This window comes from Rutidosis leptorrhynchoides, chromosome 10 (genome assembly GCF_046630445.1).
Source record: "Rutidosis leptorrhynchoides isolate AG116_Rl617_1_P2 chromosome 10, CSIRO_AGI_Rlap_v1, whole genome shotgun sequence".
Taxonomy (NCBI): Eukaryota; Viridiplantae; Streptophyta; class Magnoliopsida; order Asterales; family Asteraceae; genus Rutidosis; species Rutidosis leptorrhynchoides.
In genome coordinates, this window is record NC_092342.1 from 18,201,282 (window position 1) to 18,228,841 (window position 27,560).

Consider the following 27,560-nt stretch of genomic DNA (forward strand, 5'->3'; position numbering starts at 1 on the left):
CAAATGTTTTATTTATTTTTTTTCTTTTACTTTGTTTTTAATTTTCTGTTTTTAATTTAAATAAAATATTTATATAAATTAAATAAAACTTATATTTAAAAACTAAAATAGAAATAAAAATACTTTATAATTTTATATATTTTAAACAAACTCTTATATATATATATATATATATATATATATATATATATATATATATATATATATATATATATATATATATATATATATATATATATATATTGTTTTTCTTTTTATATTTTTGTATTTTTAATATTTAAAACGTATTTTTACAAAAAGAAATTAAACTTAATAAAAATCTTTTTTTATATAGTGTTTCGCTTTGGCGTTTAAGATTTTTCCGGCAGCGGCGCCAAAAATTACTTGATGTTAAAGCGAAGAGGTACAAAATAATATTAATTTTACTAGGAAATACTATTAAATACGATACAATTATACACAAGTTATTTATTTATTTATAGAATGGATATACCTAAACCTTACTACAATACTTATAGGCAGTGTACCTAATCGTACAGTAGTGTAGTTTTTAGTAAGTCCGGTTCATTCCACATGGATACAGTAAACAAGTTTAACGCTATAATTATTTTAACCTATAATTGTATATATATATATATATATATATATATATATATATATATATATATATATATATATATATATATATATATATATAAGTAGTATTATTATTATAAAAGGTGGGTTTTACCGTTTAATGACCGGTTTGTCGATTTTAAAACTTAAATCGCAATTAAAATCTAATGCAAAATATTAAAAATAAATATAACATAATTTTAACCGGAAAGTAAACGACGATAATTAAAAGTGCGATAATTAAAAAGTGCGATAAATAAAATAACGGTAAATAAAAGTGCGATGAGATTTAAAATAAAGGTATTATGCTTATTTAAACTTCCGTAATCATGATGTTCGGCGTGTTGATTTTAGTTTATTACCATGGGCTAATTGTCCTTTGTCCTGGATTATTCGATATGTCCATACAGTTTTGTCCATAATAGTCCATCAGTCATAATTATAAAGTGCGATGTTCTTCGTCAATTTATCCTTATATTCGAAGTCAAATATTCCAACTAATTGGGGATTTAAACCGTAACAAGGTCTTAATACTTTGTTTAATGATTACACCAGGTTATCGACTGCGAGTAATCCAAGGTTTTAATACTTTGTTAACAATTACACCAATTATCCTTGTATGTAATCCACCCCTGTTTCAATGAGTCCATTGACTATTAATCCATCCTCGTGTCTGATCAAATGAATAATTATTGGTATTTATAAATATCCCGCCCACCGTACCCAGTTAAGTGTATGTGGTTATGAATAAATACGTCAAATTATAAATCTCTATGTTAATTTAACGAGGTATCATGTAGTTAATATAAAGCTCATTAATAGCCCATAGTCTAATTTCCACAAGTGTCGTTCTTTTATCCAAACCCCAATTATGGTACAAAGCCCAATTACCCAATCTTAGTATTTAGCCCAACATCACGATTACTTCGATTTAAATAAGCATAATAATAACTTAGCTACGAGACATTAATAAAAATAATTTAAACATAACTTACAGTGATTTATTAATAGCGTAGCGTTACACGGACAGAATTTCGACTTACAAACTTAAAACATTCGCCACTATAACCTTATTATTATTATTAACTTAAATTAAAATTATAATTAAAATATAAATATAAATATAAATTGAGAGATAAGAGAAAGAAAGAAATAGAAAAAGGTGTGATATTTTTCGGCCAGAATTCGTTGCCTTTTAAAGATGTGGCGTGCTACAGTACTCCATGCGACCGCATGGATTTTGTACTTCCTGGCCATGCGGTCGTATGGCCTCCTTTTACTGGACACATATCATTCCAAAACGTGGGCTGCTATGATTTTTTTATAATATATAATACAATATATATAATTTTAAATAATTATATATATATTATATTATATTCTTGTGCATAGTTGACTTGTAATTTTTGGTCCGTTGCGTCGCGCATTGATAGTTGGCTCAGGTCCCGGTTCTGGATTTTCGAACGTCCTTTCGTATTATTTAATATCTTGTACTTTGCGTTTCGCGACTCGTACTCTTGTAATTTTGAGACGTTTCTTATCAATAAATTGAACCACCCTAGGGGCAAATAGTCAATTCAAGTATGGAAATGTGAGGGTTGTTATATCTAACCTTAAAAGGAACATTTTACGAGCGCAAAGACTTTCTACAAATTTTATAAAACTGCCATCCAAAGTGGCTCAAGAGTTTTTAACAAAGATCTTAACGGTAAGCTTCATCCCTAAATGGGGGATGAGAAAAAGTGTGATCCATACTTGGTGTAGGCTAATATGAAAACCTTTAATAAAATCAACTGAGAAAGTTCTGAAAAACCTTTAAACATTTGATGTGACAACGTAGACAAAACGAGGTTCTTAGTAAATTTATAAGTATGTACAAGGTGCACCATTTTGCACAAAACTATTTGACTTTAGTTAAACAACCCAACAAAGGAGCGATTTTTAAACAATTCGAAAGTATAACTTAGTATGTACTAATCAAAATAAGTAAATGTAAGTTTATTAACTTAATTATATACATACATATATGGTTTTATAAATCGCATAAGTGACAGAAAAATTTTATTACTTTCATTTGTCCATAAATCTCGTGAGGACCGTGTAAATTTTTTTTTGATAAACATCGTTTTTCGTATTTCAGAGGTTACGAGTTAAAAAAGGTCGAGTGAAAAAAAAAATCTTTGAATCATCGGGTGATGTGTTACTGGGTAATGAAAACTAATGAATTAAACGTAGTTTTGATAATTATTAGGACACAAGTCTTTGGGCCAAAAATGTTCACGTGCGAGGCCGTTGCTAAAAAGTGAGGTATGAAGGATAGAGCATGAGGACGAGAAGTTAATCGCTTCTTGACTTTGTAAAATGCCAAACAGGTTATGACTAATATTAAAGTCAGAATACTAATGGTGTTAGTATCACTAAATGAGAATCCCTTGGAATAAGTCAGGACTTAGAGTTAGGTAAGGAAGAGCATCGTTCCGACCGGTGTGACAAATAAGATCCCTGGGGTAACGCAGAAATTTTGAATGGTTTAAGTGTTAGTGGATGCCCAAAGGCTCTGCGTGGCGTGGTAGCAAGTGCCGTCATCACATACACACACATGAATCTCTCAATTTCAACGGTTGTAAGTCTTCATGATGACTTGGATACGAATAACGTGAAAAATTTTATATAACAAGCAACGAAAATTTTATAGAAATCGTTTAAGGTGACAATGTAAGAAAAGAAACGAAGTTCTTAGCAAACTAGGATTATGTACAACACGTACCATTCAAGGTAAAATATCTTTTGAATAAAAGATTTAATTTGTAAAAGTGAAAGTAAAATTTCATATGTATTAGTCAAAAAGAAGTAATTATTTACTTTATTTTATATAACGTATACGATTTCAAAATTTTGCACGAATGGCAAATAAAATAAATTTATTTTTATTAAGCTTTGAGAGGATCGCACAGTAAAATAGTATAAGTAAAATTTTGGCAAACAAAATTTTCATATTTCGGAGGTTACACGTTGGAAAAAGATTGATGAGAATCGAGTAAAAGACTTTTGAAAATCTCGGGTGATATTTGAGCAAAAATATTACGAGGTAATGAAAACTGTTGAATTTAAATGTGGTTGATGAATATTAGTAGGGCATAAGTCCTTTGACCAAAAATGCTTAAGTGTGAAGTTGTTGCTTATAAGTGAGATACGAATGAGAGAGTATGAGGATGGAAATTAACTACCCATTGATTTTGGAAATTTTCTAACTGTTATGACTAGTATCGAAGTAAGAAGGGTGATGGTGTGATTATTATTGATTAAGAAATCTCTCGAAATAAGTGAGGATTCGGAGTCGCGTAAGAATGAGTATCAAATAAGATCCTCGGGTAGTTTTTAATATAGAATTTGAATCGCTGAAGTGACGGGATACAGTTTCCTTTATGTATCGTTGTGTAAGTTTGTCCATTGTATCGGTTCTTTTCGTGGTTAGAAAGTGAGCAGATTTGGTGAGATGGTCAACAATAACCCAGATAGTGTCCTAACCGCCTACCGTTTTCGGTAGCTTCATGATGAAATCTATTGTTATTCCTTCCCATTTCCATTGTGGGATTTCGGGTTGTTGAAGTAACTGTAATGACCCGACATTCGTTATACCTAAATACGACCCAAAAAAAATTCTGAGTTAGTACATCTGGACGGCGTCCAGCATTCTGGACGGCGTCTAGATCTAAAGGCCTGGACGGCGTCCAACCTTTTTGGACGGCGTCCCAATGAACTGCCAGGGACTGACCTGGCTGTCCAATTTACCCTAGCGGAAAACCCGCTTCCCGACACTTTTATACGAAACCACTTTTACAACATGCCAATGTATATAAAATTAAGAGGTTTCCATCATCAAAATAAGTTTACATCACACCGGGCCCACATCGGCCCGTCATACAATTTTCATCCAAAATATAAGTTTTGACCATTAGAGTTTAACTTCCAAACGACATCTAGAGCATGGTGGTTGGGGTTAAACTACCCACAACTTGGTCAACCTTCAAGAACTAACATCCAAGAGCATCCCTTATCAAAAATAAAGTGGGAAGCCTCTAATCCAATCGAACCCCCTTACCCTTGTCCGCGCCGGAGCCTAGAAAGATTAAACAACGAGAGGGTAAGCATAACGCTTAGTGAATGCAATAATTATACATATACATATATAACTTACTTACTTGCAATCACCTACAACATTTCCGCATACATACTAGCAATATAATTAGCATACCTTCATAATGTATAACGCTAAATCCTCGACATCATAAGTGTGACGACCCGGGAATTTCTCACCAAATTTAAACCTAATCTTTATATGATTCCGACACGATAAGCAAAGCCTGAAATGTTGAGTCTTAAAATCTTTGAACTATATTATTTATTCAATTTGACCTTTGACCATTCCCGACGATTCACGAACAATTGTTTGTAAATAAATATATATATATATATATATATATATATATATATATATATATATATATATATATATATATAATTAGAAATTATAAAATATAAATATGTAAAAATAAGATACAATATAATTAAGTGAAATTTAAAATGAAATTATATATAAATATATATGATGTTATAATATATATATATATATATATATATATATATATATATATATATATATATATATATATATATATATATATAATTTATAAAGAATATATATTCAATAAAATTTATTTTTTTTAATATATTATATGATTATTAAATATTGCATAATTAATAATATATTATCACAAAGATAAAACAAAGTTATTATAGCAATGTTATTATTACTTACAATCAGTATTAGTTATATTATATGAAATTTAATGCATTAAATTTGTTATCTTTACTAATCTTATTATTATTACTTTCTTTACTATTATTAGAATAAGTATTTAATATTAATAACAATGTTATTATTATTATGTATAATATATAAATATGAAATTTGATACATTGGAATTACTATGTTATTATTATTATAACTAATATTATTGCCATCATTACTATTACTATTATTATTATTAGTAATATCATTATTATTATTATTATTATTATTAGTATTATTATTATTATTATTATTATTATTATTATTATTATTATTATTATTATTATTATTATTATTATTATTGTTACTAATACAAGTAGTATATATTACTTTTATTATTATTATGATTAAAAATTACAAAAAAATGAATATTATTACTATTATTGTTAAGTTAAGTATTATTATAACTATCATACTACAATTTATTATTATCATTAAATATTAGTATTATCATTATTAAGTAGTAATATGATTATGAATATTATTATTACTATTATTATTATGAAAATAATACAAGTTATTAATATTTTCGTAAATATTAATGTTGGTATCATTTTATAAATATTAGAGTTATTATTGTTAACATAATTATTATTAATATTATTAGAATTATTATTAATATATTATTTAATTATTAATATTAATTGAATATAATTTATAAAACAGAAACTCGTATAAATTTGTTAAACTTAGCTGTCTGTTTTTATCTTATTGATTTTCCTGTCTATAAAGTGATTTCCAGTACAAATCAATTCAATAAAAACCAAAATCAGTCGACTTCACTTTTATTTATTTATTTTTTTATTTTTTTATTTGCCTGACTAAGTGATTAAACCTGTCGACCATTCAATCTTATATAATGATCAAATTTCACAATGTTATGGATAAAATCAGACAACTTTACACTTCCATTATCAATTATAATCACTATCAATTGCTATTATATGAAAAATTCAAAAGAAATTAAAGAAGAACATGTAGAACCTCTGTTCTTGAACTAATTTATCAAAAGCTCGGTTTAATATAAATTTTCAAAATCTATTGATGCCAAGTTGTTAGAAATCATCTAAGTAATCTTTCTGTAAAGTTTCAAGATCTAATTCCAATTATCAAGCTTTAATTTCGAAGTCAAAGTTTATGTTTCAAAAAGTCAACAAATGTTCTTGAGCCAAATTCGAATTTGTTTTGAAGTCTTTGGATCAATTGATGGTTTGAAAAATTTCCTGGGAGGATTTAGAAACTATTTCATGTAGAACTCAAGGTCTAAAAGGATTGGAATTCATGATTTGAATTTGAGTTGCAAACCGATATTTATGGTCTGTTACGAATTTTTATTTTTTTCTTCTGTTAACTAATCCCCCAAAAATTTATCGATTCTGTTTTGTTTTCACAGTTTAAGTCAAACTTTAAATCCTATTAGATTTTAAGGAACGTTTCTAGTTAACTTGAGTTTTGAAAAGGATGAAGAGTAATAACAGAAAAATAAATATTACGGGTCACAGACCAATATCTGTTTTAATTAAATTTTTATTACAATTACAGATATAAGTTGTTTAGGTATCATTTATGCATTCTAAATCAAACTGGATATTAGTGTTTAGATTGGAATATCGTTACTGGTCGATTCAGTTTTCATGGGGAAGAAGAAGGGATAACAGAATCAGGTTAATTAAAAATAAAATATGAATAATAACTGATAATTTGAATTGGACGGATGGTTTAATGGGCTGTCGGTTTAGCGAGTGGTCACGGGTTCGAGACCCGACAACGGCATATTTTTTTTGGGACTTAGCTTTCTTCAAAGGTTGTTATTTAAGTTATTATTATTATTCTTATTATTATTATTATTATTATTATTATTATTATTATTATTATTATTATTATTATTATTATTATTAGTTATTGTTATTAATATGATAATTGTTATTAATCATAATATTTAGAAGTATCATTATTAATCTTATGAAGATAATAAAGTTTAGTAATAGATCATTAAAAAAATTAAGACTTACATCGTTTAAAAATTATTAGTATTATTGTTATTATTACTAGTATTATCATTAGTATTAGTTATCATATATCAATATTATAATTATAATTATAACTAAGAACGTTGTTATTACTACTATTATTATTATATTTATTAACTACTAATAGATGTATTATTATTATTACCATTATCAAAATCAATAAATGTAGTTTTATTTAAAATCTTATAATTATTAGTTTTATTAATATTAACACAAGTATTATTATTAATAGTATCATTTTTCATTAATGTAAGTATCATTAACAATATTGTTATTATTAAAAATTTATATATAATTATTACTAAAAGTATCATTATTTTTAATCTATCATTATTTTCACAAAAACTATTATTTATGTTATCATTATTATTAGTAGTAGTATTAAAAGTATTATTTTTATCATTATACCTATTCTAGTATTATTATAACTATATTTTGTAAATAAAAGACTGTTTATATAAAAAGATATATAATACAAGACATAACTATATTAATATTGTTATTTATTTAAATATATAAAATAACATATATACAATATTAATATAAAAATTTCATCATTAATAAGTTATAAATATAAACTTGTTCGATTACGATTATATATTTTAATATATATACAAATGATATAGGTTCGTGAATCCAAGGCCAACCCTGCATTGTTCAGTTGGTCAATATAGTCATATGTATTTTTACTACAAAATACATTAGGTGAGTTCATTTGCTCCCTTTGACTCTTTACATTTTTGGGACTGAGAATACATGCGCTGTTTTTACAACTGCTTTATTAAATGCTTTTGAAATATATTTTGAACTGCGAATACATGAAATGCTTTTATAAATGTTTGACGAGATAGACACAAGCAAAACATTCCTCGAATGAATTATTATGCAGACAGAAGTTCTGCAGATTATTATTGAATTATGTGGACATGATAATTGCCACCATTGAATTATGTGGACATGATAATTGCCACCATTGAATTATGTGGACATGATAATTGTCACCATTGAATTATGTGGACATGATAATTGCCACCATTGAATTATGTGGACATGATAATTGCCACCAATTGATGTGAATGTTATGTATCGAGAGAATGATTTTATACACAGGTTATGTGTATGTTATTTTTGTGCACGAGATATGTGTACAGTTACTAAGATTTATGAAAAAGGATTTCGTACACAAGAAAGGTATACTGTATTTAAAATATATCGCATGTACATTACAGGTGAGTATAGGATTCGGGCCCATTTGTACCATGCAGTATTTAAATCTTGTGGTCTATCAAAATTACAGAATTTTATTGCTTTATAATAAACTTATGAACTCACCAACCTTTTGGTTGATACTTTAAAACATGTTTATTCTCAGGTTTGAAAGAAATCTTCCGCTGTGTATTTGCTCATATTACATGGAGTCGTTCATGGCATATAGAAGTCAGAACCTCGCAATGGGACCAACTGTTGAAGACTTCATCCAGATGGATTAGGACGGGGCATTTCAGTTGGTATCAGAGCGGTGGTCTTAGTGAACCAGGTCATGCATTAGTGTGTCTAACTGATAGTTTCTTAGATGCATTGTTGAGTCTGGACTTCGACCGTGTCTACATGTCAAAAGTTTTGCTTATCATTTCGTGTCGAAAATTACCTGCTTATCATTCTTAAAGAATCACATGCTTATCATTCTTAGTCTAGACACATCATACTGCAATGATTGCATGAATAGTGTATAGACAAAATTCATATCTTAGCATATCTGCTAATCCATATCTTAGCGTATCTGTTACTGTAGACTTTATCTGACACGTTTCCTTAATTTTCTCCGTAATTCACGGGATCATTGGAAGTATGTATAGATATTCTATATATAATTAGAATATCATTCGATATTCGAAAATCATTTCATATCAAAACCCTTTAACTGATCGTGAGAGATGGATCCTATACCTAGCTTGGATTCCATTAGTTCTGGAAGTGATTTCGAGATGTATATTGAAGTAGACTCCGAAGTCAATGAACCAGAAGTGCCTCAACCATTTAGTTATTTTTCTTTCTGGAGGAGATGGGGGTGGGTCCGAGACTTACTCACTCGATGGAGAAATGAAGAAGGCGAGCCCTACCGCGAACCAAACTTACCTCCTAACATTGGAGAAAATGATGTACTCACCGGTGAACCTATGTGCAACACTGTATTCACCCTTCTTGCTAAAGTTTTCCACCTCGAAGGTCGCATTACTGCAATCTCAGAAAATATTCAACCTCTACTTCCGAATACCAATCGAAGGGGAATATTAGAAGATGTTAGGGAACTTCGAATTGATAATCAAGATCTATCGAATCAGATGAGTGGATGGATAGAAATGATAGAGGGTAGGATAGAAAACCTGACAAGAATGGTGCGTGATTTACAAGCTATACTTACTACACCAACATCATCACCAACCTCAGCACCAACAACACTTGTAGCACCGACAGCAACAGTACCACCATCAGCAGCACCAGTAGCATAATCAGTACCAATAACAACAACATCATCACCCGTCTCAACCTCGCAATCTATACCTCAAGCATAATCATCGTTCTACTAATCGTTCTACATAAACTATCCTCGTACTTCATGGCGATTATGTAATCTCTAATGTTTTAGAGATTATGTATTCTAGTTCTAACCGTAAATCTGATGAGTTTAATATCACATTGCCTCATTAAATCCATGATTACGTCTGAAGAAAATATATACGTATATATGTTTTCATAAAGATTGTAATTAAAAGTTTTATTGTACAAACTGTTAATGGCAAAAATATTTTAACGGGTAGGTAATACCCGAGAGATATTTAGATTTCACATTAATAAGTTACACTGTACATTCTTCAAATCCGATTCAACAAGTCATTTACTATCCTACTTACATCTACAAAGATACGAATCCGTTCACCGTAGAATAACCATTTTCATTCAATTTCATATTTGGATTTTGACCTATCAGAATCTAACAAGTGGCATAATGAAGAAAAACATTGGACAAAATAAAAATTTGTTAGAAACAAAAAAATTAACTATAAGAAATTCTGTTAAGAAACCACGCTAACAAAATCCTAGCTAACTGTTCCTAGCTAATTGTTAATTCTGTATTACATTTATTTATCGCATTTTATTTATCTCAATTTTAATTCTCGCAATTTTATTTATCGTCATTTACTTTCTGTTATTTATTTTACGCGCTTTAATTATCAGGACACGTATACAAGGTTTTGACATATCATATCGACGCATATATATATATATATATATATATATATATATATATATATATATATATATATATATATATATATATATATATATATATATATATATATATATATATATATATATATATATATATATATTATTTGGAATAACCATAGACACTCTATATGCAGTAATGATCGAGTTCTCTATACAGGGTTGAGGTTGATTCTATAATAATATATATACTTTGAGTTATGATCGAGTCTGAGACATGTACACGGGTCACGATACGTATTAATTAATTCAAATATTATATATTAACTTATATATGAATTATTAGACTGTCAACTATGGACTATCGACTGTGGACTAATAACATTGGACAATTAAAATAAATTAAAATATTGATTAGAACATATGAAACTAAACAATTCTTCAAGTTTGCCACTTGATTTCATCTTAAACCTCATTTGTATCTTGACAATTACAATCTGCGTTCAAACCTTTCACTAATCTTGGGAACACATAAATCGAGAGGATGAACCAACCGCACTCCATCTACGGAAGAAGAGATTGGTGCATATAGTTATGCACCTGAAAACACTCAGAACCTGTGTAAACATTTAACACGTGTCTGTACTAGCTCCTTTGGCATTGCTATTACCATTTCAACTCTTTTCCAAATTAGCCAAATTTGTCACAGCTCCAACAAGTCAACTTTGACTTTTCAGTCAGACTAGCCTTACTATAACCTTGATATAGATGCGTACTCTTTTATTATTACTAGGGAACCTTTTATATTCCACCATATTACCAGAAGATGTACCAGCAACCTCGTCGCTCCTTGGTTTAAATTTCTTCGATAAATCACTATATTTATTCATTGAAATCCTATCATCTACTCATCTGCATCTGATAACGAGAATTGCCGTACCAAATACCGAGAATCAGCAATCAGTATTTTGAAACCTCGCAGCATGTCTACATCAACAGTTATATGTAAACATATAACATTTATCTCTTAGAATTATGATCTTCCATTCTTAAATTCTGAAAAAGCACCCAGTCTACAAATCAATACCACAAATTCTGAAGGAAAAAAAAACTGAATACAGCGGCAAAAACTGTACACGACTTTAACCGTCGAAAGTTTGATGATAAAGAATGGAGTATTGGAAACATTCAATAGAAAATTTAGTACCGAAAAGTGGATTATGCGAAACTATGAAGGAAGCCGTGGACAAATCACAAAGAATAAGTTTGACTTCAAAGAATCCAAATGATTCAATGCCTACTAAAGTCTTTAGCGAATATCTTACTCCTTACTCTAAACTCTTGCGGACAATAGTTTCTATCATCCTCTAATCTTAGATATTCCGTGATATTATCGTATCTTTCATTATAAATATCCTCGATATTTCTGAATATATTTTCATAACTAATCTTATCTAAAATCATTAATCTCTTCGTGCTATCAGTGTTACATCATATAGAAACTGTTAGTTTCTATATTCTGTAAACTTTCGAGTTTAAATTATGAATGTTTTTGAAGTAGTGTTGGAAATTGATGCATGAGTTAGTATAATATAATGACACTTGATCAACGTGATTATATTACAGTAAGTCATGCTGAGTTTCTAAATGGAATGTGTTGATTCACAGATCATAATGTCATCATGTGCTATGTTACACGACTCTTACATTCTGTCTAATCGATAAACATATCAAGAACATATTTTTCTTGATAGTCCTATCTTTCCTCGAATTCTGGTAATTTGACAAGTCAAATTATGCTATTACCGTTTCTTTCTTAGGACATTAACAATGTTCATTCTGAAACTTGTATCTGCGAATTCTGAACCATTACAAGAGATGCCCAATCGCAAGAAGAAGAAACGAAGGGACAAAGCTCCGAAATAGAAATTGGAGTATAAATCGCAGCAAATAGGGGGGAGTATTAACTGGGGATGACAATGATTATAGAAAACAGAAGCAAGGACTTCGAAGTATAAGGGAAGATATAAAGCCCGATAACAATACATAAATTACAAATTGTGGATATTAATATGAATAACAATATAAATACACGGTATAATTAAGAATAGTATCACCCCAAGGCGATAGTAGAAGTAAACAGATTTTTCTAGTGGAAGAACGAAAAGAAGGATGACAGAAATGATAATTGGGAAAATATCAAGGATTAGAAATGGATTAAGCATTTTCACAATCTTTTGGATGTATGAACTAAGAAAGAAAGCATAGGAATGGTGAGAATAATGGAACGGAAGAGCTTATTTTATAGTGGAAATATCAGACAGAGTAATCGAGGAAGATCACCGTATTTAATTATAGATATCTTAATTTCCTTACTCTCCGAAGAATCAAATCTTTTATATTTCGAAGATTTTCTTTAAATCCCTTGAATTCCGAAATTCAACCCTGACTCTGTCAAAAGTTAAGATGAATCTTTACTTTTCTATTTCACTCTTTGGTGATAGCTTCATTCGTACTCTTCGAATGATCGAATTATTTTATCTATATTACTCAATATTGATAAAACCCTATTTATCAACTCATATTCGTCATGAAAATATTTTTATTGTTAGTCATGACCGCCTCACTCAAATTTCGGGACGAAATTTCTTTAACGGGTAGGTACTGTGACGACCCGGGAATTTTCGACCAAATTTAAACCTAATCTTTATATGATTTCGACACGATAAGCAAAGTCTGAAATGTTGAGTCTTAAAATCTTTAAACTATATTATTTATTCAATTTGACCTTTGACCATTCCCGACGATTCACGAACAATTGTTTGTAAATAAATATATATATATATATATATATATATATATATATATATATATATATATATATATATATATATATATAAAATTTATAAAGAATATATATTCAATAAAATTATTTTTTTATAATATATTATATGATTATTAAATATTGCATAATTAATAATATATTATTACAAAGATAAAACAAAGTTATTATAGCAATGTTATTATTACTTACAATCAGTATTAGTTATATTATATGAAATTTAATGCATTAAATTTGTTATCTTTACTAATCTTATTATTATTACTTTCTTTACTATTATTAGAATAATTATTTAATATTAATAACAATGTTATTATTATTATGTATATTACATAAATATGAAATTTGATACATTGAAATTACTATGTTATTATTATTATAACTAATATTATTGCTATCATTACTATTACTATTATTATTATTAGTAATATCATTATTATTATTATTATTATTATTATTATTATTATTATTATTATTATTATTAGTATTATTATTATTATTGTTACTAATACAAGTAGTAAATATTACTTTTATTATTATTATGATTAAAAATTACAAAAAAATGAATATTATTACTATTATTGTTAAGTTAAGTATTATTATAACTATCATACTACAATTTATTATTATCATTAAATATTAGTATTATCATTATTAAGTAGTAATATGATTATGAATATTATTATTACTATTATTATGAAAATAATACAAGTTATTAATATTTTCATAAATATTAAGGTTGGTATCATTTTATAAATATTAGAGTTATTATTGTTAACATAATTATTATTAATATTATTAGAATTATTATTAATATATTATTTAATTATTAATATTAATTGAATATAATTTATAAAACAGAAACTCGTACAAATTTGTTAAACTTAGCTGTCTGTTTTTATCTGATTGATTTTCCTGTCTATAAAGTGATTTCCAGTACAAATCAATTCAATAAAAACTAAAATCAGTCGACATCACTTTTATTTATTTATTTCCCTGACTAAGTGATTAAACCTGTCGACCATTCAATCTTATATAACGATCGAATTTCACAATGTTATGGATAAAATTAGACGACTTTACACTTCCATTATCAATTATAATCACTATCAATTGCTATTATATGAAAAATTCAACAAAAATTAAAGAAGAACAGGTAGAACCTCTGTTCTTGAACTAATTTATCAAAAGCTCGATTTAATATAAATTTTCAAAATCTATTGATGCCAAGTTGTTAGAAATTGTCTAAGTAATCTTTCTGTAAAGTTTCAAGATCTAATTCCAATTATCAAGCTTTAATTTCGAAGTCAAAGTTTATGTTTCAAAAAGTCAACAAATGTTCTTGAGCCAAATTCGAATTTGTTTTGAAGTCTTTGGATCAATTGATGGTTTGAAAAGTTTCCTGGGAGGATTTAGAAACTATTTCATGTAGAACTCAAGGTCTAAAATGGATTGGAATTCATGATTTGAATTTGAGTTGCAAACCGATATTTATGGTCTGTTACGAATTTTTATTTTTTTCTTCTGTTAACTAATCCCCCAAAAATTTATCGATTCTGTTTTGTTTTCACAGTTTAAGTCAAACTTTAAATCCTATTAGATTTTAAGGAACGTTTCTAGTTAACTTTATTATTTTAAGGAACGTTTCTTTTATTATTTTTTATTGATTTATTTTATTCTTTTTATTGATTTGTTTATATATAAATTAATTTATTTTATTTTAAATTTTATTTATTTTACTTATTTTAATTGTTTCTTTTTCCATTTTTTTCTCTTTTTGTTTTATTTATTATTTTTTTCTACTATTTTTTGGCCGGAGGTCCCCTTTGAAGCAGTCTCTTTATCCATCGAACAGGGAGAGGGATGACCTTCTCTACTCTTGTGAGTGTTTCACTCGGGGTGGAGAAATGATTTCTCTCTATTCTAGGATAGGGGAAGGATTGTCTACGTCTCACCTCCCCCATACCCCACACATGTGGGATTGGGTCTTGTTGTTGTTGTTGTTTCTAGTTAACTTGAGTTTTGAAAAGGATGAAGAGTAATAACAGAAAAATAAATATTACGGGTCACAGACCAATATCTGTTTTAATTAAATTTTTATTACAATTACAGATATAAGTTGTTTAGGTATCATTTTTGCATTCTAAATCAAACTGGATATTAGTGTTTGGATTGGAATATCGTTACTGGTCGATTCAGTTTTCATGGGGAAGAAGAAGGGATAACAGAATCAGGTTAATTAAAAATAAAATATGAATAATAACTGATAATTTGAATTGGACAGATGGTTTAATGGGTTGTCAGTTTAGCGAGTGGTCACGGGTTCGAGACCCGGCAACGGCGTATTTTTTTTTGGGACTTAGCTTTCTTCAAAGGTTGTTATTTAAGTTATTATTATTATTTTTATTATTATTATTATTAGTTATTGTTATTAATATGATAATTGTTATTAATCATAATATTTAGAAGTATCATTATTAATCTTATGAAGATAATAAAGTTTAGTATTAGATCATTAAAAAAAGTAAGACTTACATCGTTTAAAAACTATTAGTATTATTGTTATTATTACTAGTATTATCATTAGTATTAGTTATCATATATCAATATTATAATTATAATTATAACTAAGAACGTTGTTATTACTACTATTATTATTATATTTATTAACTACTAATAGATGTATTATTATTATTACCATTATCAAAATCAATAAATGTAGTTTTATTTAAAATCTTATAATTATTAGTATTATTAATATTAACACAAGTATTATTATTAATAGTATCATTTTTCATTAATGTAAGTATCATTAACAATATTGTTATTATTAAAAATTTATATATAATTACCCCTACATACTAAATGTCACGGAGGTTTTGGTCGTTTCAGTTATAACGCGATGTCGTTTTAAGCTTGCGTTCACACTACAAAGAACCCCCCAACTTTCACACAATTTACACATCACCCCCTCAACTTTACACTTTTTCAGGGGTAAAAAATGTAAATATATAATTTTATTTAAATAAAAAAAACTTACTCCACCCGAACTTATAACGGGCTCCATCTTCTCACTCGGTGCGAGTTAAATTTTTCCAAGGCCACCGTTCAACTCGAAAAAATCTCACGAACCCAACGGGACTAACTATATGCGAAACGGACATCGTTAAAAAAACACTAAATAACGGGTCCTATATTCACGCTCAGTGCGAGTTAAATTTTTCCGAGACCACCTTTCAACTCGAACTAATTTTACAAACACAACGTGACTAACTATACGCGAAACGGATATCGTTAAAAAAAATAAATATTTCGGGCTAAATTACATACATATACATACACGTCCAACAAACAACCCAACCTATTAGATATATTAGGTACCAAACAAGGTATATCCAAATTCAACCGCGCGCCGAATACAACCGCAGCAACGCGCGGTCAAATTTTTTCTAGTTAAACTAAAAGTATCATTATTTTTAATCTATCATTATTTTCACAAAAACTATTATTTATGCTATCATTATTATTAGTAGTAGTATTAAAAGTATTATTTTTATCATTATACCTATTCTAGTATTATTATAACTATATTTTGTAAACAAAAGACTGTTTATATAAAAAGATATATAATACAAGACATAACTATATTAATATTGTTATTTATTTAAATATATAAAATAACATATATACAATATTAATATAAAAATTTCATCATTAATAAGTTATAAATATAAACTTGTTCGATTACGATTATATATTTTAATATATATACAAATGATATAGGTTCGTGAATCCAAGGCCAACCCTGCATTGTTCAGTTGGTCAATATAGTCATATGTATTTTTACTACAAAATACATTATGTGAGTTCATTTACTCCCTTTTACTCATTACATTTTTGGGCTGAGAATATATGCACTGTTTTAATAACTATTTTACAATATTTATATGCGTGAGTTCATTTGCTCCCTTTGACTCTTTACATTTTTGGGACTGAGAATACATGCGCTGTTTTTACAACTGCTTTATTAAATGCTTTTGAAATATATTTTGAACTGCGAATACATGAAATGCTTTTATAAATGTTTGACGAGATAGACACAAGCAAAACATTCCTCGAATGAATTATTATGCAGACAGAAGTTCTGCGAATTATTATTGAATTATGTGGACATGATAATTGCCACCATTGAATTATGTGGACATGATAATTGCCACCATTGAATTATGTGGACATGATAATTGCCACCATTGAATTATGTGGACATGATAATTGTCACCATTGAATTATGTGGACATGATAATTGCCACCAATTGATGTGAATGTTATGTATCGAGAGAATGATTTTATACACAGGTTATGTGTATGTTATTTTTGTGCACGAGATATGTGTACAGTTACTAAGATTTATGAAAAAGAATTTCGTACACGAGAAAGGTGTACTGTATTTAAAATATATCGCATGTACATTACAAGTGGGTATAGGATTCGGGCCCATTTGTACCATGCAGCATTTAAATCTTGTGGTCTATCAAAATTACAGAATTTTATTGCTTTATGATAAACTTATGAACTCACCAACCTTTTGGTTGACACTTTAAAGCATGTTTATTCTCAGGTTTGAAAAAATCTTCCGCTGTGCATTTGCTCATATTACATGGAGTCGTTCATGGCATATAGAAGTCAGAACCTCGCAATGGGACCAACTGCTGAAGACTTCGTCCAGATGGATTAGGACGGGGCATTTCAATAAGCTAGTATAACAATAGCATATAACGCAAACAATACAATATGCTACAACACAATACACAAACATCGATGTTCACAACATCTATTATTTATTCAAATCCCAAGGCTAGCCCTACGAATGGTATCATCAATATCGAACTTAATCTCATTCATCCTAATAAATGTGGTATCGTCAACATCGAACTTAAACCCACATATGAGGTATCGTCAACATCGAACTTAAACCCTCATCAAACAAACGTCACTACAATAGTGGTATGGCTTCGTCAATATCGAACTTTAAATCCATACATGAGGTATCGTCAACATTAAACTTAAACCCTCATCAAAACAAACAAAACAATATACTCTAGGATATGGTATCATCAACATCGAACTTTAACCCATACCCCACAAGCAAATAAATCATATACATACATATATAATTATTCCACTCACCTTAACGCCTTTGGTGAGTTAATCAAGCTCGCAAACCTTCAACGCGACTTACCTATTACATCATGCATATAATCAATCACACAATCAAGTTGCTCAACCAACTCACTCACCATCCTAGCGTCATTTTAACCCTTGGTGCAATTCCGACCCATTTGCACCCTTAACCCTAATATTGGGTCAACTTTGCCAAAACCCTAACGCTAGTCAATTATGGCCTTAATACACTTTTTAGTCCAAGGGTATCGCATTAACATACTCATAAGGCAACTTAGGTCACTAAAGACTAGTTTGACTCATTTCAACGTTTACACACCCATTCGGGTCACCACATACCCAAACAACACCCACTTACATGACATCTAGGTGTGCTAGTAGTTAACTGACCAATTTAAGACTCATAAACATATTTAACATTTCAAAACCCTAGGTTAGTCGTCTTTGAGTCCTCATGACCCAAAAATTCCCAAATCACTAACAAAAGGTTTTTATGTTCATCACTAACCCAAACCCTAACCCTTAATCAATTAAAATAAAGAAATCAAGGTTAAGACTTACCACCACAATCAAAATGTAGCTAGGGACTAGATGAACAACTTTAAAACACGCGCTTTGACCCAAAACAAACTTCTTCCTTCACGATTTAAGCTTTCTCACACAAGAAGTCACTCTCTCTCACTAGAATTTAATTGGAAAGGATGAGGTAGTTGAAGTGGAGTGAATGATGCCCCAAAAACTGATCTTGTGGCCTTAGATTCGTCCAATAAGTGAAAAGACCAAACTACCCCCATTAAAATATCTAAAAAGCAAATCTTGCTGGCCAGTTCAACTGGACGGCGTCCAAATTTCTGGACGACGTCCAGCTCTTCACACTGGGATGGCGTCCCACCATTTTGGACGGCGTCCCAACCATCAGGGAAAACGGGTTCTTACAGTAACCCAGATGGCTTTTGGTTCATCATTCTCGCGAGGTATACGAATAATCTTCTCATTATAAATAACTTTCGCTTTCATCTTTGAAAGCCAGTTCGTTCCAACCTTTACATCAAGCTTCCTAAGTTGATGGGTGTTAGGATAATCTTAAGGTTCATTCCAACCAAATCTTATTATACTGCAGTGAAAAATTCTATCAATCTTCTCAGATAACATCTGCTTATGCGTAGGTAACTAATCCTTTCCACTGCTACTTTAAAACTTCCAAGTTTTGTTAGCATGAGGTCATCTCCAATGACCCACCTGTTAACTTTAAGGTACTACTTTAAATTATGCCTCTGTTTCTGCCAGCTTACCATTAGCTTGTCCTATAGAATACTTAACTCTCATGGTTGTTAATGGCTTATTAGTCATAACACTAAGGTTCTTAGATATAAGGTTTCTATCGCTCTAGTACTAAATAACTTCGAGACAATAAAACGTCATGACGAAACGTACCCTAACTAAAATCAGGATCCATGCGAGTCTCCATAGCGGAGATAACGATTGCTCTACCGCAAGTAAGTCCAAAGTTTTTCCTATTTGGGAACTTTTTCCTTAAGTGTCCAGGGTGTGTATATCTATAACAAATTTTCGGGTTATCAATTCTATAATCAAGGCCCTTCTTGTACAGTATCTGGGCTATGTGGTTATTCTTTCCCTACCTCCAACAAACCATAATGCGTATACTCAAGTGGTTCCTACCAAAATTTCCTTTGAATCGCTTCATATTCCTTACATAGTAACATTGGGACTTCTGCATGATTTACTTCAATATAATCACGCTGGTCTGGCGTCATTATATTGTACTAAATCGTACGTTCATTCCAATATCACTCCATATGGTCAATGTAACGTGATCACTTCAAGTTCTACTCAATTTCATCTAACGGTGCTTTATCTATGCTATCTCAAAACAAAATCTACATAATTAATCTCATGATTTCTCGGTGTGGGTGCATAGGTTCCGTAAGTCATGCACCAATGCCTAAATGTCCCAAAATTTTCTTCAAAATGTTCGGGTTCAGGTAATGTCGTTAGGTTCCTTTTTAGAAATTCAATTCGGGTCTTGTGTCGAGTTATACGTGTAGCAAGTAGTATTACGATATATTTTGAGGCGACTCCCAAGTCTTTGGGTATGGCTGAGCATCAGTAGAAGGCACTCTGACCTTGTGAAAGGAGATGTCCTCCCGACTTCTCCAATTCCTAAGAGTGTTAGGGACCTAAGTCCAGAAGTGTCGTTAGATCGTCGAGTAGTGGTGAAGAATGAAAGAGATAAGTGGAGGTCATGAAATCGTACGGGATACGGGTCACCTCGCGGAAACTGAACATCCTTCTAATGTTCATACATTGTACGTAGCTAATTTGAGTGAGTTCGGGGTGCGGTTACTCCGACAAGTCCTCACATATCTCCTCCTCCGAGGATCAACTTTAGCGGGCGTGTAATCCGGGGGTACTCCTCCTCGATTGCGTGAAGTAATGTTTCGATCTCCGGAATAGTGGAACGGCAGTAACAGGTGGATTACAATACTAATCCTTAGGGTTAGACGAGTGGGAAAAGGGTTCAAAAAAACATCTGTACTAGGAAAGATAAGTCCTCCAAGTCGGTACAGCAAAAAGCAGACGGGTAGTAAGCACGTAATCAAGCATAGTGACTACGGAAGCCTAGGTCATCTATAGCAGTACATAGCATGGCAATAATAACACTATCAACAGAAGTATCATGCAAAAAGCAGGTAGTAGCATGCAGTAGCGAGAATAAGCAAAAGCATACAGCGAGTTTACATAGCAGTAAAAGGAAACGGTAGCATGCAGTAAGTTCATACAGTAGTAGAAGTAAGCAATGGCATGTAGTAGTAGTAAGCAGTAACATGCAGTAATATAACACAGTAGCATGCAGCAGTTTCTGCAGAAACAAGTAAACAAGCAAGTTGTAGATTAGTTCTATTAGTGAATCCTACTCGGCCTGGTCTAGACTCACTAATGAAACCTAATTCCCTAAAACCAATGCTCTGATACCAAATGTGATTCCCCGTACAAAATCATCGTGTACGGTTTATCAACAACAGGATCATTACAAGGTCAAACACTATATGCTGTTTGAAAACCAGTTTTTGCATTCATGAAAAGATAATGTTTTACAAAAGATAACGCGCTTCCTATGAATTGAAGCGTTAACATAAGTATGTGACCCAAAGGTCGTTACAAAGCCATTGTTTGAAAATAACATAAGTTACGAATGCAAAATAAAAGTTCCATGATTGAGACATCTCTAAGTAATGCAGCGGAAATCTAACACAGCAGGTCCGTAACAGCAAGTCTATAACACCAAGACAGCAAGTCTAACAGCGGAAGCAACAACGTCTAAGCACCTGAGAAATACATGCTTAAAAGTCAACGCGAATGTTGGTGAGCCATAGTTTGTTTGTAATCAGTAAAGTAATGTAGACCACGAGATTTCAGTGCTTCAAACAGCGTTTCAAAACAGTATGATAAAGTATATGCTTAACCGTGGGCACCCAGTAACTAGACTTAACATATGTATATCAACCCCTAAAAGTGCACTTTGCGAGTGCATTTGTCCTCGAAGTATTAAACACCCGTTAAATGCTAGCGCGACTAGCCCGAGTGGGGATGTCAAACCCTATAGATCCATATCTAAGATTCGCGTCTACCGGTTCAAAAACCAATAGTTAAACGTTACCGTGGTAAGGGGAAAGTTTATGCCGTTATATAACCCACACATATGTAAAGTTTAAATACTGGTGTCTAGTACGTAAAACGTAAAAAGTGCATGTATTCTCAGTCCTAAAAATAGTATAAGTAAAAAGGATGCTATAACTCACACTGAATAAGCAGTAAAAGTTGATAGGAAAGGTATGCAAGTAGTAAGTTGGTCCGAAAGGTCGTCAACCTAAGTCAAAGGTTACAAGGTCAGTATGTTGTCCCCATAAGTTTAAAATTGCATAAATTAAGTTTAAGTGTCATCATCATCATCATCATTCATCATTCATAAAAGCTAAAGTAAGTTTAACAAGATTAGAGATCGAAACAAAATGCTGACTTTGGACAGCTGCTGCGACCTCTATACAAATCGAAAAGACACGTAGTCATTGGCCAAGGCTCCGTATGTGAGTCCTCTAACTACTGACCAATTTTTAGAACCTAACTCGTCTTCGTTTGACCGTGGCGACGGTTTAAGTGCGAGTAGGTCAAAAATTTCAGCACAACGTTACAAAGGCGTAGTGATTTTCGGAAGGCTATAAATCCTAAACCGTATATCGGATTTAGGCGAGGCCTAAACAAAAAGTCATCTACTCGAAACGAACTATCTGAAAATCAACTTTTCAGAAGTCCCAGGTGAAAGAACCCGTTCATATACATTATAAACGACTCATAATAGTTGATTACATCGCGAGGTATTTGACTTCTATATGATACATTTTACAAACATTACATTCATTTTTAAAAGACAAACTTTCTTTACATCAAAAGTTGATGGCATGCATACAATTTCATAATACATCCAACTATAATTGACTTAATGAGAATCTTGATGAACTCAGTGACTCGAATGCAACGTCTTTCGAAATATGCCATGAATGACTCCAAGTAATATCCTTAAAATGAGCTAATGCACAGCAGAAGATTTCTTTAATACCTGAGAATAAACATGCTTTAAAGTGTCAACCAAAAGGTTGGTGAGTTCATTAGTTTATCAAAATTAATCATTTCCAACAATATAATAGGCCATAAGATACTCATATTTCGAAAACAATCTGTGTAGGTCTGCTCACTGCTGTAAAAATCATTCATATGAAGAACACCAGAACGTTTCAAAACAAACTCACCAACGATAGCTAATGTGTCGTGCAAATCAAAAATTTCTCACTATGGTAGTTAATACAATATAATTTCAATAAGGGTAGCTAATGCGTCGTGTAATGCAAAATCATCTCACCGTAAATAATTTTACAACGGTAGCTAATGCATCGTGCAATGCAAAAATTTCTCACCGAGGGTAGCTAAAATGGTAGCTAATGCGTCGTACAATGCAAAATCATCTCACCATTACTAACTACTAAATCGAACCATTTCGGTAGCTAATGCGTCGTGCAATGCAAAATCATCTCACCGATGGTAGCTAATGCGTCGTGCAATGCAAAATCATCTCACCGTTACTAACTACTAAATCGAACCATTTCGGTAGCTAATGCGTCGTGCAATGCAAAATCATCTCACCGATGGTCGATAATACAATCTTTATAGAAATCGAACCTCTGAATCCAAATAATTCTATCATAGAATGTAGTTTTGAGTACTTATGTCTATTTCGTCAAACATTTTTAAAAACAGTTCATGTATTCTCAGTTCAAAAATATATCACAGAAAGCATTTAATAAAACAGTTATAAAAACAGCGCATGTATTCTCAGTCCCAAAATGTAAAGAGTAAAAGGGAATCAAATGAACTCACTATATTGTATTTCATAGTAATTAAGCATATGACGGCATTGAACAAGTGCAAGGTTGGCCTCGGATTCATGAACCTATATTAAGTATATATATTTATATGTTGGTCAATATATGTCTTAACAAATTAGGTTAGGTCATAGTTTACCACAATCCTAATGCTCGAGATTATCATGCAAAAGCTAACAAAAGTCAATTTGACCCAAAATGATTTCCAAAATTTATACATGTTTATTATATAACTTAAATATAGTCGTCGTATATATATTTAAATATATTTATTAGATTGAATAATAAAAGTCGTTTATTAATTTATATTAAAGTTTTTATATGATAAAAATATACTTTTATATAACTTAAATAATAAAATTTATAAAGTTCATTTAAATATCATAAAAATATAATGATTGATATTATTAATGTAATTATATTACATGTAGTAAAGTATCTTTGTATCGCATATTTAAAAAAAATATCGATAGTAAAAGTTGTATTATTTTGTAATAATAATTATTATTATTCTACTAATAAAAATAACAATTTTTATATTTACTAAAAAGGATATTATGATAAAATGATAATTTTTATTAATAATAATACTAAAATGATAATAATATTGATATTTTATAATAACAATGATATTTCTATTAAAAATAATAATTTTAGTAAAAATGATAGTTTTAATATTAATAATACTTTTAATAATAATAATAGTGATAAAAATAATGAAAATGATATTTTTATCTAAATTAATAACTTACAATATTTGTATTTCATCATGATGCTTATACTCATTATTTCCTAATCGATTCGTTTAATAGCTTTTAGTCTTCTTTTAAATCACATTCCTAATTATAACAATATTGGTCATAATAATTAAATGTTACTAATATTAATTCTAATAACAATAAATATTATAATGATATTACTAATAACTCCTTAATGATAATAATAATAATAATAATAATAATAATAATAATAATAATAATAATAATAATAATAATAATAATAATAATAATAATAATAATAATAATAATAATAATAATAATAATAATAATAATAATAATAATAATAATAATAATAATAATAATAATAATAATAATAATGTTAATAATAACGATAGTAATAAAAATGACAATTTTTAATGATAACATTTATGATGATAATAATAATTATTATTATAAGTTAATAATAATCACGACGATAGTAATAATAATAATCATTTTAACAATAATACATAAAATCATAGATAATCTAATTGACTATAACTTCTAATCCGTTCATCGAAATCATTCGATATCTAAATGAAAAGTTCTTAATTTTTCGCTAGCTTTCCAACGATATGCATATCATATACTCTATCTCAGTACTATAGGTATCTAATTCAGAATTCAACATAACCTATCTAATGACAATATCAAACGTACAAGCATGCATAATCCTATATACTGGAGCACTAGTCAGGGATTCACTATTAATATATAAAAGTTAAGTTATGAGTGCTCACGTATTAATATTGAGATTCAATATTGCAGGAAAGTACGTAGACGCGACGGAGATGATAAACACTAAATTGGCCTCACGAGCATGCCCCCATAACCTCCATAGCTATAACCCATAATTTCCTTAGTTCTACCCCGCTCGTAAAACTCATTTTTAAATTACTCAAACAGCACTCCGTTGTAGTATTTTATGTAATAATACTAATAATAATACTAATAATAATATTAATCTTGATGATAATAATAATAATAATAATAATATAAATAATGAAAATAATAAGAATAGAGGGAGTAATGTATCGGATGTATGTGTGTGTGTGTGCACAGCTGAAACAAAATCTTTCAATTTAAAGACTTGGCCACACTTCTCTTGCCATGCGATCGCATGGTTGATGTGTGGAGTGCCCATACGATCGCATGGGGCTTGACTCCAGCTCACATTTCACGAATCAAAGCTGTCGACACTTTTATTTATTTATATAATATATATTTATATTTATATAATTAATTATATATTATATTATATTTATGTACATAGTTAAATTGTAATTTTTGTTCTGAAGTCTCGTACGTTGGCACTCGACTTAAGTCCCATTTCGGTTTCTCGAATGCACGTTCCTACGCTTAGAAAACTAACACTTAATGTTACGCGACGTGTACCTTTAACAATAAATAGACTTAAACATCGATAGACTATATTATCTAAATTATAATCTCTTCATTTGAGTGTTGTGGTCATTTGCTTCTATAAATCAATGTTTCGTTGTTTGTCAAAATGTATATTTTAAATCAAACGTTTTATGACTAAGTTAATATTATATCTATCACTTTGTAATATATATATATATATATATATATATATATATATATATATATATATATATATATATATATATATATATATATATATATATATATATATATATATATATATATATATATAAATTTGTATGTGTTGTATGCAGTTTAAATATTTATTTAATAATATTATAATATTTAGTTTTTCCAAGTTAATTATATTTCAAAGTTCATTTAATAATCGTTTTAAAAAGAATATTATGACATGTAACGTTTACACTTTAAAACTTAATTTGATATCATTTATTTATGTGCTAGCATTTAAAAAAAATAGATATCAATCGAATCAAATAACAAATGTTACTATCGTTTACTTAACTAATTTGAAATCGTATATATCTTCAATATTTGTAAACACGTTTTAAATATACACGTTGCGAGTTATTTATATATTTACTTCTAATAATTAATATCCCATTGTGTATATATTCACATTATGTTATTTAAACAAAACATTTTAATAATCAAATTCTATTGAAACGAAAAGCGTTTCCGCACGTTTGAAAATAGATTAATTAAATATTATGAAATCCAGTTCTCCACTAACCTTTGTCTAACTTTCGTTAATTGACACATTATTCTTTTATGCAAATCACTTTACCATTTTCCGAATACCGTTAAAAAGAAAGGTTTTCTAAATCAAAGTGGACCTCTCAACAGAGACTCGTAATCATACAATGTATCTGATAAATCAATCATTTGATATTATTTTCTAATTCCATCAATAACCATATTGAAACAAATACGTTCATGTAAAGTATTATACGTTTAATACTTTGTTAATATTCTCAAGTTATTATATATACATATGCCTATATATACATATTCATATCTAATTAAATAATGGTTCGTGAATCGTCGGAATTTGGTCGAGGTTAAATGAATGTATGAACATAGTTTAAAATTTTTTGAGATTCAACCTAACAAACTTTTCTTATCATGTCGGAATAATATAAAGATAAAGTTTAAATTTGGTCGGAAATTTCCGGGTTATCACACCAGGTG